General features: G+C 46.5%; 1 long non-coding RNA gene across 2 annotated transcripts; it reads left to right on the top strand.

Moving 5' to 3' along the window:
• The first annotated feature begins 11413 nt into the window (after positions 1–11413).
• Positions 11414–14168, top strand: LOC132406109 (uncharacterized). Of its 2 annotated transcripts, none has more exons than XR_009516061.1 (3): positions 11414–11482; positions 13577–13745; positions 13912–14168. It is a non-coding gene; the product is annotated as an uncharacterized LOC132406109 (long non-coding RNA). The 2 variants fall into 2 exon arrangements; XR_009516060.1 differs by having other exon boundaries at positions 11446–11510.
• The last annotated feature ends 2523 nt before the right edge of the window (positions 14169–16691 follow it).

The following is a 16691-nucleotide window of genomic DNA, read 5'->3' on the forward strand; positions in this document are numbered from 1 at the left end:
CACAATCACAATGTGCACCATGATCTCAATGTGCACCACGATCTCAATGTGCACCATGATCACAATGTGCACCATGATCTCAATGTGCACCATGATCTCAATGTGCACCACGATCTCAATGTGCACCACAATCACAATGTGCACCACAATCACAATGTGCACCACGATCTCAGTGCACCACGATCTGAATGTGCACCACAATCTCAATGTGCACCATGATCTGAATGTGCACCACGATCTCAATGTGCACCACGATCACAATGTGCACCACTATCTCAATGTGCACCACGATCACAATGTGCACCATGATCACAATGTGCACCACGATCTCAGTGCACCACGATCTGAATGTGCACCACAATCTCAATGTGCACCATGATCTGAATGTGCACCACAATCTCAATGTGCACCATGATCTCAATGTGCACCACGATCACAATGTGCACCACGATCTCAATGTGCACCACGATCTCAATGTGCACCACGATCACAATGTGCACCATGATCTCAATGTGCACCACGATCTGAATGTGCACCACAATCTCAATGTGCACCACGATCACAATGTGCACCATTATCTGAATGTGCACCACGATCTCAATGAGCACCATGATCTCAATGTGCACCATGATCTCAATGTGCACCACAATCTCAATGTGCACCATGATCTGAATGTGCACCACAATCTCAATGTGCACCATGATCTCAATGTGCACCACGATCACAATGTGCACCACGATCTCAATGTGCACCACGATCTCAATGTGCACCACGATCACAATGTGCACCATGATCTCAATGTGCACCACGATCTGAATGTGCACCACAATCTCAATGTGCACCACGATCACAATGTGCACCATGATCTCAATGTGAACCACGATCTCAATGTGCACCACAATCACAATGTGCACCATGATCTCAATGTGCACCACGATCTCAATGTGCACCATGATCACAATGTGCACCATGATCTCAATGTGCACCATGATCTCAATGTGCACCACGATCTCAATGTGCACCACAATCACAATGTGCACCACAATCACAATGTGCACCACGATCTCAGTGCACCACGATCTGAATGTGCACCACAATCTCAATGTGCACCATGATCTGAATGTGCACCACGATCTCAATGTGCACCACGATCACAATGTGCACCACGATCTCAATGTGCACCACGATCACAATGTGCACCATGATCACAATGTGCACCACGATCTCAGTGCACCACGATCTGAATGTGCACCACAATCTCAATGTGCACCATGATCTGAATGTGCACCACAATCTCAATGTGCACCATGATCTCAATGTGCACCACGATCACAATGTGCACCACGATCTCAATGTGCACCACGATCTCAATGTGCACCACGATCACAATGTGCACCATGATCTCAATGTGCACCACGATCTGAATGTGCACCACAATCTCAATGTGCACCACGATCACAATGTGCACCATGATCTCAATGTGAACCACGATCTCAATGTGCACCACAATCACAATGTGCACCATGATCTCAATGTGCACCACGATCTCAATGTGCACCATGATCACAATGTGCACCATGATCTCAATGTGCACCATGATCTCAATGTGCACCACGATCTCAATGTGCACCACAATCACAATGTGCACCACAATCACAATGTGCACCACGATCTCAGTGCACCACGATCTGAATGTGCACCACAATCTCAATGTGCACCATGATCTGAATGTGCACCACGATCTCAATGTGCACCACGATCACAATGTGCACCACGATCTCAATGTGCACCACGATCACAATGTGCACCATGATCACAATGTGCACCACGATCTCAGTGCACCACGATCTGAATGTGCACCACAATCTCAATGTGCACCATGATCTGAATGTGCACCACGATCTGAATGTGCACCATGATCTGAATGTGCACCACAATCTCAATGTGCACCATGATCTGAATGTGCACCACGATCTCAATGTGCACCACGATCACAATGTGCACCATGATCTGAATGTGCACCACGATCTCAATGTGCACTACGATCACAATGTGCACTATGATCTCAATGTGCACCACGATCTCAATGTGTACCACGATCACAATGTGCACCATGATCTCAATGTGCACCACGATCTCAATGTGCACCACGATCACAATGTGCACCACGATCTCAATGTGCACCACGATCACAATGTGCACCATGATCTCAATGTGCACCACGATCTCAATGTGCACCACAATCACAATGTGCACCACGATCACAATGTGCACCATGATCTCAATGTGAACCACGATCTCAATGTGCACCACAATCACAATGTGCACCATGATCTCAATGTGCACCACGCTCTCAATGTGCACCATGATCACAATGTGCACCATGATCTCAATGTGCACCATGATCTCAATGTGCACCACGATCTCAATGTGCACCACAATCACAATGTGCACCACAATCACAATGTGCACCACGATCTCAGTGCACCACGATCTGAATGTGCACCACAATCTCAAAGTGCACCATGATCTGAATGTGCACCACGATCTCAATGTGCACCACGATCACAATGTGCACCACGATCTCAATGTGCACCACGATCACAATGTGCACCATGATCACAATGTGCACCACGATCTCAGTGCACCACGATCTGAATGTGCACCACAATCTCAATGTGCACCATGATCTGAATGTGCACCACAATCTCAATGTGCACCATGATCTCAATGTGCACCACGATCACAATGTGCACCACGATCTCAATGTGCACCACGATCTCAATGTGCACCACGATCACAATGTGCACCATGATCTCAATGTGCACCACGATCTGAATGTGCACCACAATCTCAATGTGCACCACGATCACAATGTGCACCATGATCTCAATGTGAACCACGATCTCAATGTGCACCACAATCACAATGTGCACCATGATCTCAATGTGCACCACGATCTCAATGTGCACCATGATCACAATGTGCACCATGATCTCAATGTGCACCATGATCTCAATGTGCACCACGATCTCAATGTGCACCACAATCACAATGTGCACCACAATCACAATGTGCACCACGATCTCAGTGCACCACGATCTGAATGTGCACCACAATCTCAATGTGCACCATGATCTGAATGTGCACCACGATCTCAATGTGCACCACGATCACAATGTGCACCACGATCTCAATGTGCACCACGATCACAATGTGCACCATGATCACAATGTGCACCACGATCTCAGTGCACCACGATCTGAATGTGCACCATGATCTGAATGTGCACCACGATCTGAATGTGCACCATGATCTGAATGTGCACCACGATCTGAATGTGCACCACGATCTCAATGTGCACCACGATCACAATGTGCACCAGGATCTGAATGTGCACCACGATCTCAATGTGCACCACGATCACAATGTGCACTATGATCTCAATGTGCACCACGATCTCAATGTGTACCACGATCACAATGTGCACCATGATCTCAATGTGCACCACAATCTCAATGTGCACCACGATCACAATGTGCACCACGATCTCAATGTGCACCACGATCACAATGTGCACCATGATCTCAATGTGCACCACGATCTCAATGTGCACCACAATCACAATGTGCACCACAATCACAATGTGCACCACGATCTCAGTGCACCACGATCTGAAATTGCACCACAATCTCAATATGCACCACGATCTCAATGTGCACCACAATCACAATGTGCACCATGATCTCAATGTGCACCATGATCTGATTGTGCACCACGATCACAATGTGCACCATGATCTCAATGTGCACCACGATCTCAATGTGCACCATGATCTGAATGTGCACCATGATCTCAATGAGCACCATGATCTCAATGTGCACCACAATCTCAATGTGCACCACGATCTCAATGTGCACCATGATCTGAATGTGCACCACGATCTCAATGTGCACCACAATCTCAATGTGCACCATGATCTGAATGTGCACCACAATCTCAATGTGCACCATGATCTCAATGTGCACCACGATCACAATGTGCACCACGATCTCAATGTGCACCACGATCTCAATGTGCACCACGATCACAATGTGCACCATGATCTCAATGTGCACCACGATCTGAATGTGCACCACAATCTCAATGTGCACCACGATCACAATGTGCACCATGATCTCAATGTGAACCACGATCTCAATGTGCACCACAATCACAATGTGCACCATGATCTCAATGTGCACCACGATCTCAATGTGCACCATGATCACAATGTGCACCATGATCTCAATGTGCACCATGATCTCAATGTGCACCACGATCTCAATGTGCACCACGATCTCAATGTGCACCACAATCACAATGTGCACCACGATCTCAGTGCACCACGATCTGAATGTGCACCACAATCTCAATGTGCACCATGATCTGAATGTGCACCACGATCTCAATGTGCACCACGATCACAATGTGCACCACGATCTCAATGTGCACCACGATCACAATGTGCACCATGATCACAATGTGCACCACGATCTCAGTGCACCACGATCTGAATGTGCACCACAATCTCAATGTGCACCATGATCTGAATGTGCACCACGATCTGAATGTGCACCATGATCTGAATGTGCACCACAATCTCAATGTGCACCATGATCTGAATGTGCACCACGATCTCAATGTGCACCACGATCACAATGTGCACCATGATCTGAATGTGCACCACGATCTCAATGTGCACTACGATCACAATGTGCACTATGATCTCAATGTGCACCACGATCTCAATGTGTACCACGATCACAATGTGCACCATGATCTCAATGTGCACCATGATCTCAATGTGCACCACGATCACAATGTGCACCACGATCTCAATGTGCACCACGATCACAATGTGCACCATGATCTCAATGTGCACCACGATCTCAATGTGCACCACAATCACAATGTGCACCACAATCACAATGTGCACCACGATCTCAGTGCACCACGATCTGAATGTGCACCACAATCTCAATATGCACCACGATCTCAATGTGCACCACAATCACAATGTGCACCATGATCTCAATGTGCACCATGATCTGATTGTGCACCACGATCACAATGTGCATCATGATCTCAATGTGCACCATGATCTCAATGTGCACCACGATCTCAATGTGCACCATGATCTGAATGTGCACCATGATCTCAATGAGCACCATGATCTCAATGTGCACCACAATCTCAATGTGCACCACGATCTCAATGTGCACCATGATCTGAATGTGCACCACGATCTCAATGAGCACCATGATCTCAATGTGCACCATGATCTCAATGTGCACCACAATCTCAATGTGCACCATGATCTGAATGTGCACCACAATCTCAATGTGCACCATGATCTCAATGTGCACCATGATCTCAATGTGCACCACGATCTCAATGTGCACCACGATCTCAATGTACACCATGATCTCAATGTACACCACGATCTGAATGTGCACCACGATCTGAATGTACACCATGATCTCAATGTACACCACGATCTCAATGTGCACCACGATCTCAATGTGCACCACGATCTCAATGTGTACCACGATCTCAATGTGCACCATGATCTCAATGTACACCACGATCTCAATGTACACCACGATCTCAATGTACACCACAATCTCAATGTGCACCACGATCTCAATGTGCACCACGGCCTCAGGCTGCTCACCCTCCACTTAAGAACCTCCTGCAGCCACTCTGAGACATCCTGGACCCCAGTGCCTGGGAGGCAGCTCATCATCCTGGCATCTCTTCTGTCATTACAGAATCTCCTTATCTAGCTAGTCTCCTATCAGTATCATTCTCCCTGACTTTACCCTTTCCTGCTGAGCCGGGCGGAGAGGCTGCTGTTGAAGTGTTCTGATACTCCCAGCAGGATCTGAAGGGGTATATTTGCTGCTGAGAGGCAGGGCCACAGGGGAACCCTGCCCTGACTGCTGACTCCTTTTACTTCTCTCGCTGAAGCCTGAACTCTGGGTGTGACCACTCGGAAAAGTTTTCATGGCTGAGGTTTTCAGCCACACGGATGGTCCGGAGCACACCCAGCTCTAGCTCCCGTTCGCCGGCCGTGTCAGTCAGGAGCTGAAGTTGGGTGCATTTTCCGCAGACGTGGTCATCGGGGACACCGTTAGGTATCCTGTGATCTTTCATTTCCTGAAGGAGCATTCCACTGCCTTAACCATCATCCTGTTTTACCCTTGACTTGCGCCTTCTCACGCTTAAGGTCTATAATCAAATAAATGACTTTCAATGACTCAACATCCTTAGTCACTGCCTATTCTCCACAAAGCCTGTGAGCCTCTTAGTCTCCTTCCCCTCTTCCCTCTCCCTCCCTATCTCCAGCTTCATCCTTCTCTCCCTCCTCCCTCCCTCCCTCTCTCCCCATCTCTCTCCATCCCTCTCACTCTATCTCTCTCCCTTCCTCCCTCTCTCTCATTCTCCTTCCCTCCCTCCTTCCTTCCCCTCTCTCATTCCCTCCCCTCGCACTTTTTCTCTCCCTCCCCTCTCCCTTACCCTTTCTTTCACTCCCCTCTGTCTCTAGCTCCTTCACTTCCCTACCCTCTGTCCTTCCCTCCCTCTCCCTTTATCCTTCAACTCTGTCTCCTTCACTTCCTGGACCTCTCTTTCACTCCCTCCCCTCCTCTCTCTCCTTCTCTTCTTCCCTCCTCTCTTTCCCTTCCACCTCTCCTTCACTCCTTCCCCTTCTTTGTCTTTCACTCCCTCCCTTTCTGTCACCCACTCACTCTCTCTCTTTCCTTTGCTCCCTCACCCACCTTTCTCTCTCCCCCCCCCCCCTTTCTCTCTATGAAATCATGGATATTTAATTGCATCTTTAGAGGAATAGAGTCACCTTTGACCTCCTTTTCTTGCTTCAATGATATCTGTGCTTAATTAGTGCCGATTGATGCTTGGTAATTGTTTTATACAAACACTTGTTAGCCACATAGAAGGAATGTCTGCTACCAAGAATGCAGAAAGACAAATCAGACATCAGATCATTAAAACTTCCAGAGGAACAAGGCAGGGGAAAGCTGCATCAGGTTTGTGAATGTTTTGCAAGTCCAAACCTGACCACAGCCCAAACCATGTGCACAGTACAGTATCACAATGGTTTCCTTGTTATTAAGCAATAAGGTTATGTACTTAGAATTGGGGAAGTAAACAGGCATGGATTGGGGAATAATTAACAGACGAAAATCAGACTGCTGGAAGAAATCAACAGGCCAGGCAGCAACTATGGAGAGCAATGAACGGTTGAAGTTTTGCACCAAGATCCTTCATACATCCTGAACTGCTAACTTCCTCCAGCACCTTCTCTGAGTTCCTGAGGACCTCCAGCATCTGCAGAATCTCTCGTGTCTCAGAATAAGTGAGCTATATGTGGGTCACCTGAGGTCACTACTCAGGGCCTGTGGATGTCAGTGATATTAAACCTGATTTTGTTTCTGATTTAGTCATGCAAAACATTCAAAAATCTTGTAAACACAAAGTACACTGCAGATGCTGTGGTCAAATCAACACAAACAAACAAGCAGGTCGAAACTCAGCAGGTCGGGCAGCATCCATGGAAACGAGCAGTCAACGTTTTGGGCCGAGACCCTTCGTTTGGACTGAAGAGGGAGGGGCAGGGGCCCTATAAAGAAGGTATAAAGAGGGAAGGAGAAGTCTGGTAGTTCCCAGGTGAAAAACCAATCAGATGAAAGATCAAGGGGTGGGGGAGGGGAAGCAGGGAGGGGATAGGCTGGAGATGTTTAGAAGGAATGTAAGAGGAAAGCACTATGGGTAGTAGAAGAGGGCAGAATCATGAGGGAGGTGATAGGCAGCTGGAAGAGGAGGCAGAGTGAAACTGGGATGGGGGAAGGGAGAGGGAGGGAATTACCGGAAACTGGGAACGTCAATGTTCATACCAAGGGGCTGGAGACTACCCAGACGGTATATGAGGTGTTGCTCCTTCAACCTGAGTTTGGCCTCATCATGGCAGTAGAGGAGGCCATGTATGGACATATCCGAATGGGAATGTGAAGCAGAGTTGAAGTGGGTGGCAACCGGGAGATCCTGTCTGTTGTGGCGGGCGGAGCGGAGGTTCTCGACGAAGTGGTCCCCAATCTGTGCCAGGTCTTGCCGATGTAGAGGAGGCTGCACCGGATGCAATAGATGACCCCAACAGACTCACAAGTGAAGTGTTGCCTCAGCTGGAAGGACTGTTTGGGGCCCTGAATGGTGGTAAGAGAGGAGGTGTAGGGACAGGTGTAGCACTTACGCTTGCAGGGATAAGTACCGGGTGGGAGATCTGTGGGGAGGGACGTGTGGACCAGGTAGTTGTGGAGGGAATGATCCCTGCGAAAAGCTGAGAGGGGTAGGGAGGGAAAGATGTGCTTAGTGGTGGGATCCTGTTGAAGGTGGCAGAAGTTGTGGAGGATAATATGCTGGATCTGGAGGCTGGTGGGGTGGTAGGTGAGGTCAAGGGGAACTCGGTCCCTGTTGTGGTGATGGGAGGATGGGGCGAGGGCCGAAGTGCGGGAAATGGAGTATATGCAGGTGAGGGCATCATTGATGATGGCAGAAGGGAAACCACGATTCTTAAAGAAAGAGGACATTTGAGGTGTCCTGGAACAGAAAGCCTCATCCTTGGAGACAGAGGAATTAGGAATAGGGAATAGCATTTTTGCATTTGGCAGGGTGGCAAGAGGTATGGTCGAGGTAGTTATGAGAGTCAGTGGGTTTATAGAAGATGTCAGTGGACAGTCTGTCACCAGAGATGGAGACCGAGAGATTGAGAAAGGGGAGAGAAGTGTCCGAGATGGACCAAGTGAATTTGAGGGCTGGGTGAAAGTTAGAGGCAAAATTGTTGAAATTGACAAGCTCAGCATGGGTGCAGGAAGCAGTACCAATGTAGCTGTCAACGTATCGAAGGAAAAGTTGGGGAGTGGTACCAGTATAGATTTGGAGCATAGACTGTTCCACATAACCCACGAAGATGCAGGCATAGCTGGGGCCCATATGAGTGCCCATAAATATACTCTTGGTCTGAAGAAAGTGGGAAGAGCCAAAAGAGAAGTTATTAAGTATTAGTACCAGTTGCTCCAACCAGAGGAGTCTGGCGGTGTTGGGGAACTGGTGAGGTCTATTGTCCAGAAATTAGCAGAGGGCTTTGAGGCCTTCTTGATGGGGAATGGAAGTGTATAAAGATTGGACATCCATAGTGAAAATGCAGCGGTCGGGAACGACGAATTGGAAGTTATTGAAGAGGTGGAGGTCATGGGATGTATCCCGGAGGTAGGTGGGGAAGGACAGAACTATGGGTGACAAAATGGAGTCCAATTAGGCAGGTACAAGTTCAGTGGGGCAGGAGCAGGCCGAAACTATGGGCCTACCGGGGCAGTTAGGCTTGTGGATCCTGGGGAGGAGGTAAAACCGAGCAGTGCTGGGTGTGGGAATGATAAGTTTTTTGGCTGAGGATGGAAGGTCTCCAGAGTTGGTGCGGGAGACAATGGTTTGATGTTTTTTGGTGGGGTCCTGTTCCAGGGGTAAGTAAGAGGACGTGTCTGAGAGCTGTCGTTTGGCCTCAGTGAGGTAGAGGTCCGTCCGCCAGACTACTACGGCAGCACCTTTGTCTGCAGGTACTCAAACCGTCCAGTCCTTACGCAGGAACTTGGCCTGGAACGTCAACTATTTCTTCCCCTCCATGAATGCTGCCTGACCTCCTGAGCTCCACCGGCCTGATTTCAAGCACCTGCAGAATCTCTCCATTGTAGGAGCATTGCAGACAGCGGCCTTTCTCAAGGAATGGAACATAACTAGCAGATGAACATTAACACTGAGGAGAGTTAGGTGGTTGAGGGATGGAATAGGCAATACTTACTCCTGACACTATTCTAAAGAGTATTCTAAGTGAGGACAGAGAGACCAGAGTCTTCGAGTTGTTATGAATGTACCACAGCTCTGAGGGGCCGAAGGGTGCGGGGTAGCCCCCTCCTTTGTGAGAATCGCAAGATCACTATTGATTTGGGTCAGGAGCCCCAGGAAATGAGAGAGAGACGTGCGGAATGTCTCGTTCCCCGGCGATATAAAGCTACGGGACACGGCCATTGTCTCTTGAAGACGAACTTGTGTATTGCAATACTTGGAAGCCCTCAGGCAAAGTGGGCTGGTTGAGGGGGGGACTGCATCAACCCCAACCTGACTGACATCTGAGACCCTGTGAGTCAGGATAAAAGAGGGTCTGTGGGAACAGCCCCTCAGACGCACCAGAAGAAACATTAGCAATCCTGTAATAGCGGAAGCCAATGGGAGGAGGCCACGTGCGTTCGGTTCCATTTTGCCCTGGAACCGGTGGCTTTTACCACGGAAGAAAGGCTTTTAGCTAACCACAGGGAAACCAACTCCCAAAGACGACTCGAAGGATTAACATCATAAAAGGATTGGGCAGGTTTCAAACCCGTCTTTCTCTCAACCCAAAACGCTGCAGCGTGAACGAACTAACAGTGACTTTTATATTTCCATCGGACAATACATTATCCCCTAGACAACGATAGAGCTATTTCTTATTGATTATTATTATACCCACGCATTTAGATTGAGTATTGATGACATATATTATCTGTATGGTTGCATTGATATTATTTTGTATATTTTTATCAATAAATACTGCTAAAAATAGTACCATCAGACATCAACGGATCTCTCTATCTTTGCTGGTAAGTGACACAGTTACGGGGTTCGTAACAGTGTGGATAATTCTAAGAAGGTTACAGGTCATTAAAAGAGGAGGCAGTAAAGGAAAATTGATCTTGGTAGCATCGAATTCAGAAGAAAGGAAATCTGACTAAACATTTCATAAGCTTTGGTTAGGACACACTAGAATACGGCACCAAGTTCCAGTCACAGCACTTTAGGGAGGGCGTGAAGGAGTTGGTGGGAGAATAATAACAATGTATGAAGCAGGGGCAAGAGAAAGGCATTTGGCTCTTTGAACTTGCTCCCCCATTCATCCATTTCAGCTAATCCTCCACCTCAGAATATCCAGTCCACACTTTAATAATGTTGAGAAATTTGTAATCTGCAAAACTGTTTTAATAACATTAGTTTGAGAGCGTATTTATATCTTTAACAACCAGTAAATGATTGACCCGTGTGGGTCTATTCTTGTTTAAAATCTGGTTCCTTCAGTAAATGATTCATCCATCAAACATCCACCCAAATGGGTGGGGTCAATGCATGGGTGTGGAATGAAGGTAAATTTCTGACAGAGCAACCTATCAAATTGATTCAGCAATTCAGGAGGTTGGAATTTAATCTTTAATTGGGGGATTTTGAGGAGCTAAGCCAGTGAAAACTGGAGGGTGGGGTTGACTGCAGTGATTGACAATCATGCTACATAAATGGAGAAGGGAGCTGGTGAATAGGGTCTTCTTGCGTTTGCAGAGCTGGAAAGGTGAGTTTTGTAGTGACACAGACGGCAGGTAAATGATTGCAAGTTAATGAAAATGGTCTTAGTTGTATAATTGTTAACTAAATTTAGAATTTATTCATTTTGAACTTTTTGATGTTTGCTTTCTGTATTTTAAGGTTTCAGTTAACATTTACTTTAACATAATCTTGCTGGTTTAATTAGCTAAGTTATCAAATTAATCTTGCTCTATTTTATTGTATCATTATGGTGCAACTTCTTAAATTTCATGATGTTAGTGACTAGAACTTTTCAAAAACACAATGTCATCCGTAAAGTCAACCATTTTTAAGCTGTAGTTAACTAAAATCTAGTTCATAATGAAGACACTGGAACTGGGCAAACTGCCCAGGCGCCATGATACATTTGGACTAGGATAGTTATGATCTGGTTTGGGGTGGGAAAAAGTCCAATGGTTTTATAATTTTCCTAGTACATAAAAATACTAGTATTTGCCAAAAGACCACTACAGACATAAGGTTGTGGTCTGTTATTTGTAATACTGGATTTAAAGAAAAAAGTTCAGCTTGTCCAACCTTACTGGTAATATAGGTGGGGAACTGTGCTGTTTGGGGTGTGGGAGGGGGAGGTCTTTGTAACAAGACAAGAATAAGTAGAGAAGGCAAATGGTATGGAAATGGGTTTTCACTGGTAGAATGAAGTACTCTAAATTGGAACACTAATTGGATCTGGGCATCATTCGAGTACAAAGTTAATGTTCAGATCATAGAGAACAATTTAAGGCCTCAAATAAAAGCTTTGCTGACATTGTCCCCGAGTCCTGTACGGCTGGAATACAGTACTGCTTTTGTTGGAAGTATTTACCTTTTTATAATATAAGATGAGATCACACCCACAGACCTCTTTTGTACTTCATGTAAATAATATATCCAATGGAGTATAATAAATATTTAATTGATCTCTAAGATTTTGTACTCTGATTACGAGTTCTGTTTCAGTTTTCCACTCTTGTGGGAACGTTAGTTTCCCTAATTTGAAGTCTTGGTCCTTTTACTGTACTCTTGTCCCTATCCTTAGCCTACTCCTTTGAAATATTCAACCCTACTTATCCAGTCTTCTACCGTGCTCAATTTTCCAATTGTGGCCATATCTTGCAACTCTTCTGTGCAAGTGCATTTTGCCTTTGTGGCAGCCAAAATGTACTTGAACTAATTTTGGGTTCAATCTTTGCACGTCACAGTCTTGGCCGAGAAAGGTAAGAATTGCAAATGCCTTCTGCAGTGCATTTAGAAATGAGGCAAGGGCCTTTTGAGGTGGGCTTGTTAAAATTCATTTGCCATATATAGACATTACTACTTGTTCATTCCTTGTGCTACACTATTGGGTTTGGAGTTTGTGAACTTCTATAGGTTTCCTGAAGGCATTTAAGGAATTAAAACATGTAATAAGTGAGAGATATTTATTTAATTCCATATATTTCATTTTGCCAGGGTCTGAAACTCTGATCTTCTTTTAAACTCTGGAACGCTGTGGTTGCATAGTCACAATCTTGATTAAGTGCCAAGACTAACTTCATGTCATTATGGAAATTGATTGGGATCAGTTGGGGCAAGAAGATCTAATGGCAAAGTGAACTCAAGGTCTTGATTGACTTGCATTTTCATTGTGCTAAAGCCATTAGACATGGGAACATAATTTGTCCCAACAAGTCTGCTGTCATTCAATCATGGCTGACTTATTTCCCCACTCAACCTATTCTCCTGTCTTCTGCCCGTAACTGTTGATACCCCTGGTAATCAAGAGCCAATCAGCATCTGCTTTAAGTATACTCGTAACTTGGCCTCCACAGCTGTCTGAGGAAATGACTGCTTTGGAGCACGTCATTGGGTGTATTTCCAGGAGTATCTTTAAACAGCGCATGAGCTGGAACAGCACAACTGATGATGCAGTTGCTGCATTCTGAGAGCAGTGTATTGCTCACTAAAGTAAATGTAGAGACATTTTATTCTAACCTTTTGTTTGGGATTGTATTCAGACAGTAACGTTATACTTGTGTAATACTTTCATTGCATCACTAACTGCACTTTTCTTCACCCCTGTCCCTGCCCCCACCCCAAGTTGATTTGCTTTCAGATCTGCTAATCCAACCATGACTGAACTGGAAAATTGTATCTCTACATTGATTAGTGTCTTCCAAAACTATGCCAAAAAAGGGGGTGACCCATATACACTGAGCAGGGAAGAAGCGAGAGAACTTGTGAAGAGTCAGCTGCCAAGTCTGGTGAAGGTATGTTCTGATGAGGATGGGTTAGAGTAAATTGCCAAACGTCTAATGTGGGAGATCTTTCATCCTGGGGCTGAGGTTTCTTTTTAAAAGGATGAATACAAACTATCAAAGTGCATGCACACTGAACAAGTTTGTAAACTGATTTATTGTGTTCTGTCACCTCCAGAACCCACATGACAAAGCGGGCTTGGACAAGTTAATGGTAGACCTGGACAGTGATGGGCAGGTGGATTTTCAAGAGTTTGCAATAATGGTTATTTCAATCAGTGCGTGCTGCCATGATCTCCTTAAAGGTGCATCAAAGAAAAAATGAAAGGCCTGAACGACCAAAAATTTGCAGCCTGCAGCTCCATTGTCAAGGAAATGTTTAATTTCTTAAGCTTGTATTTTGCTGCACTTAAATAAAGTATCTCATGAATTGTGTTTTATTTTGCCTTGGTTGTGGTTGAAAATTGGAGTCTTGGGCATTGGTGTGTCCAAAATGAATTTATTAAAGTATGTATACCATATAGAACACTGAAATACAATTTGCTACACAAAACAAAGAACCACAATAGAATTCAGTGAAGACTAACAAACATCCAATATGCAAAAGAGGGCAATTTATGCAAATAATATAAAAATAAACAAGTAAACAAATAAACAAGTAATAAACAAGCGGCAGAGTCGCGGACTGGAAACAGTTCAGCGCTGAGGTGAGTGAAGCTGGTCCAGGATGCCTGATGGTTGCTGGGTGACGGCTGCTCTGCTGGAGGCGGACGGGATCGGAAACGTTATTTATCCAGATTCTGCACTTACAATTAACCTGTGCTGGTTGGGAGATGCAATGCTGAACTACTACAGTCCATTGGGTTAAGAAAATGCCAAAGAACTGTTGTGAAGTTAATTTAAAGATTTCAACTCTAATGTTTTGGGTTGATGGGTGGTGCAGGAGCGGAAGTGCCTTTCTCAATTGGGATGGTGTATAATAACGGGTGGGAGTCGGGTGTTCCACGCACCGGCCGCTTTCCGCCTTTGTTCTGGAGATTGAAAGCTTGGAAATGATGTCTGAGTAGACACGAGTGTTTAATTGTAGAGAAACAGTAAAGGGAACACGACTTTTGATCCTGATGCTCTATCTTGGCTGTTCAAGCCAGGGTCATCCTTGCGTAATGAAATCAAAACTGGAGGCAGATATTGACTGTTTTCATAAGTAATGGCAGCCCACACACAAAATGCAGGAGGAACGCAGAATGTCAGGCAGCATCTACGGAGGAATAATCAGTTGATATATTGGGCAGGACACTCCACCAGTCTGGCCAGTACGCAGCAACATGTACAACAAGCTGAAGAAACTCAGCAGGTTGGGCAGCATCCATAGAAACGAGCAGCCAACGTTTTGGGCCGAGACCCTTCGTCAGGACTGAAGGAGGGACAGGCGCCCTATAAAGAAGGAAGGGGGAAGGGGGGAGGGTGGGAAGGAGAAGGCTGGTAGTTCCCAGGTGAAAAACCAATCAGATGAAAGATCAAGGGGTGGGGGAGGGGAAGCAGGGAGGGGATAGGCAGGAAAGGTGAAGAAGGAATGCAAGAGGAAAGCACTATGGGTAGTAGAAGAAGGCAGAATCATGAGAGAGGTGATAGGTAACTGGAAGAGGAGGCAGAGTAAAACTGGGATGGGGGAAGGGAGGGGGAGGGAATTACCGGAAATTGGAGAATTCAATGTTCATACCAAGGGGCTGGAGACTACCCAGACTACCCAGACTACTCAGGGCTCCTCCAACCTGAGTTTGGCCTCATCATGGCAGTAGAGGAGGCCATGTATGGACATATCCGAATGGGAATGTGAAGCAGAGTTGAAGTGGGTGGCAACCAGGAGATCCTGTCTGTTGTGACGGACGGAGTGGAGGTGCTCGACGAAGCGGTCCCCCAATCTGCGTCGGGTCTCGCCGATGTAGAGGAGGCTGCACCGCATGCAATAGACGACCCCAACAGACTCACAAGTGAAGTGTTGCCTCACCTGGAAGGACTGTTTGTGGCTCTGGATGGTGGTAAGAGAGGAGGTGTAGGGACAGGTGTAGCATTTATGCTTGCAGGGATAAGTACCAGGTGGGAGATCTGTGGGGAAAGACGTGTGGACCAGGCAGAAGCGGAGGGAACGATCCCTGCGAAAAGCTGAGAGGGGTAGTGAGAGAAAGATGTGCTGGGTGGTGGGGTCCTGTTGAAGGTGGCGTAAGTTGTGGAGGATAATATGTTGGATCCAGAGGCTGGTGGGGTGGTAGGTGAGGACAAGGGGAACTCGGTCCCTGTTGTGGTAATGGGAGGATGGGGTGAGGGCCGAATTGTGGGAAATGAAGGAGATGCGGGTGAGGGCATCATTGATGGTGGAAGAAGGGAAACCACGATTCTTAAAGAAAGAGGACATTTGAGATTTCCTGGAACGGAAAGCCTCATCCTTGGAGCAGATGCGGCGGAGACAGAGGAACTGGGGAGCGGCGAATTGGAAGTTACTGAAGAGGTGGAGGTCATGGGATGTATCCCGGAGGTAGGTGGGGAAGGACAGAACTATGGGTGACAAAATGGAGTCCAAGTAGGCAGGTACAAGTTCAGTGGGGCAGGAGCATGCCGAAACTATGGGCCTACCGGGGCAGTCAGGCTGGTGGATCCTGGGGAGGAGGTAAAACCGAGCAGTGCTGGGTGTGGGAATGATAAGTTTTTTGGCTGAGGATGGAAGGTCTCCAGAGTTGGTGCGGGAGACAATGGTTTGATGTTTTTTGGTGGGGTCCTGTTCCAGGGGTAAGTAAGAGGACGTGTCTGAGAGCTGCCGTTTGGCCTCAGTGAGGTAGAGGTCCGTCCGCCAGACTACTACGGCATCACCTTTGTCTGCAGGTACTCAAACCGTCCAGTCCTTATGCAGGAACTTGGCCTGGAACGTCAACTATTTCTTCCCCTCCAGGAATGCTGCCTGAC

This window comes from Hypanus sabinus, chromosome 16 (genome assembly GCF_030144855.1).
Source record: "Hypanus sabinus isolate sHypSab1 chromosome 16, sHypSab1.hap1, whole genome shotgun sequence".
NCBI lineage: Eukaryota > Metazoa > Chordata > Chondrichthyes > Myliobatiformes > Dasyatidae > Hypanus > Hypanus sabinus.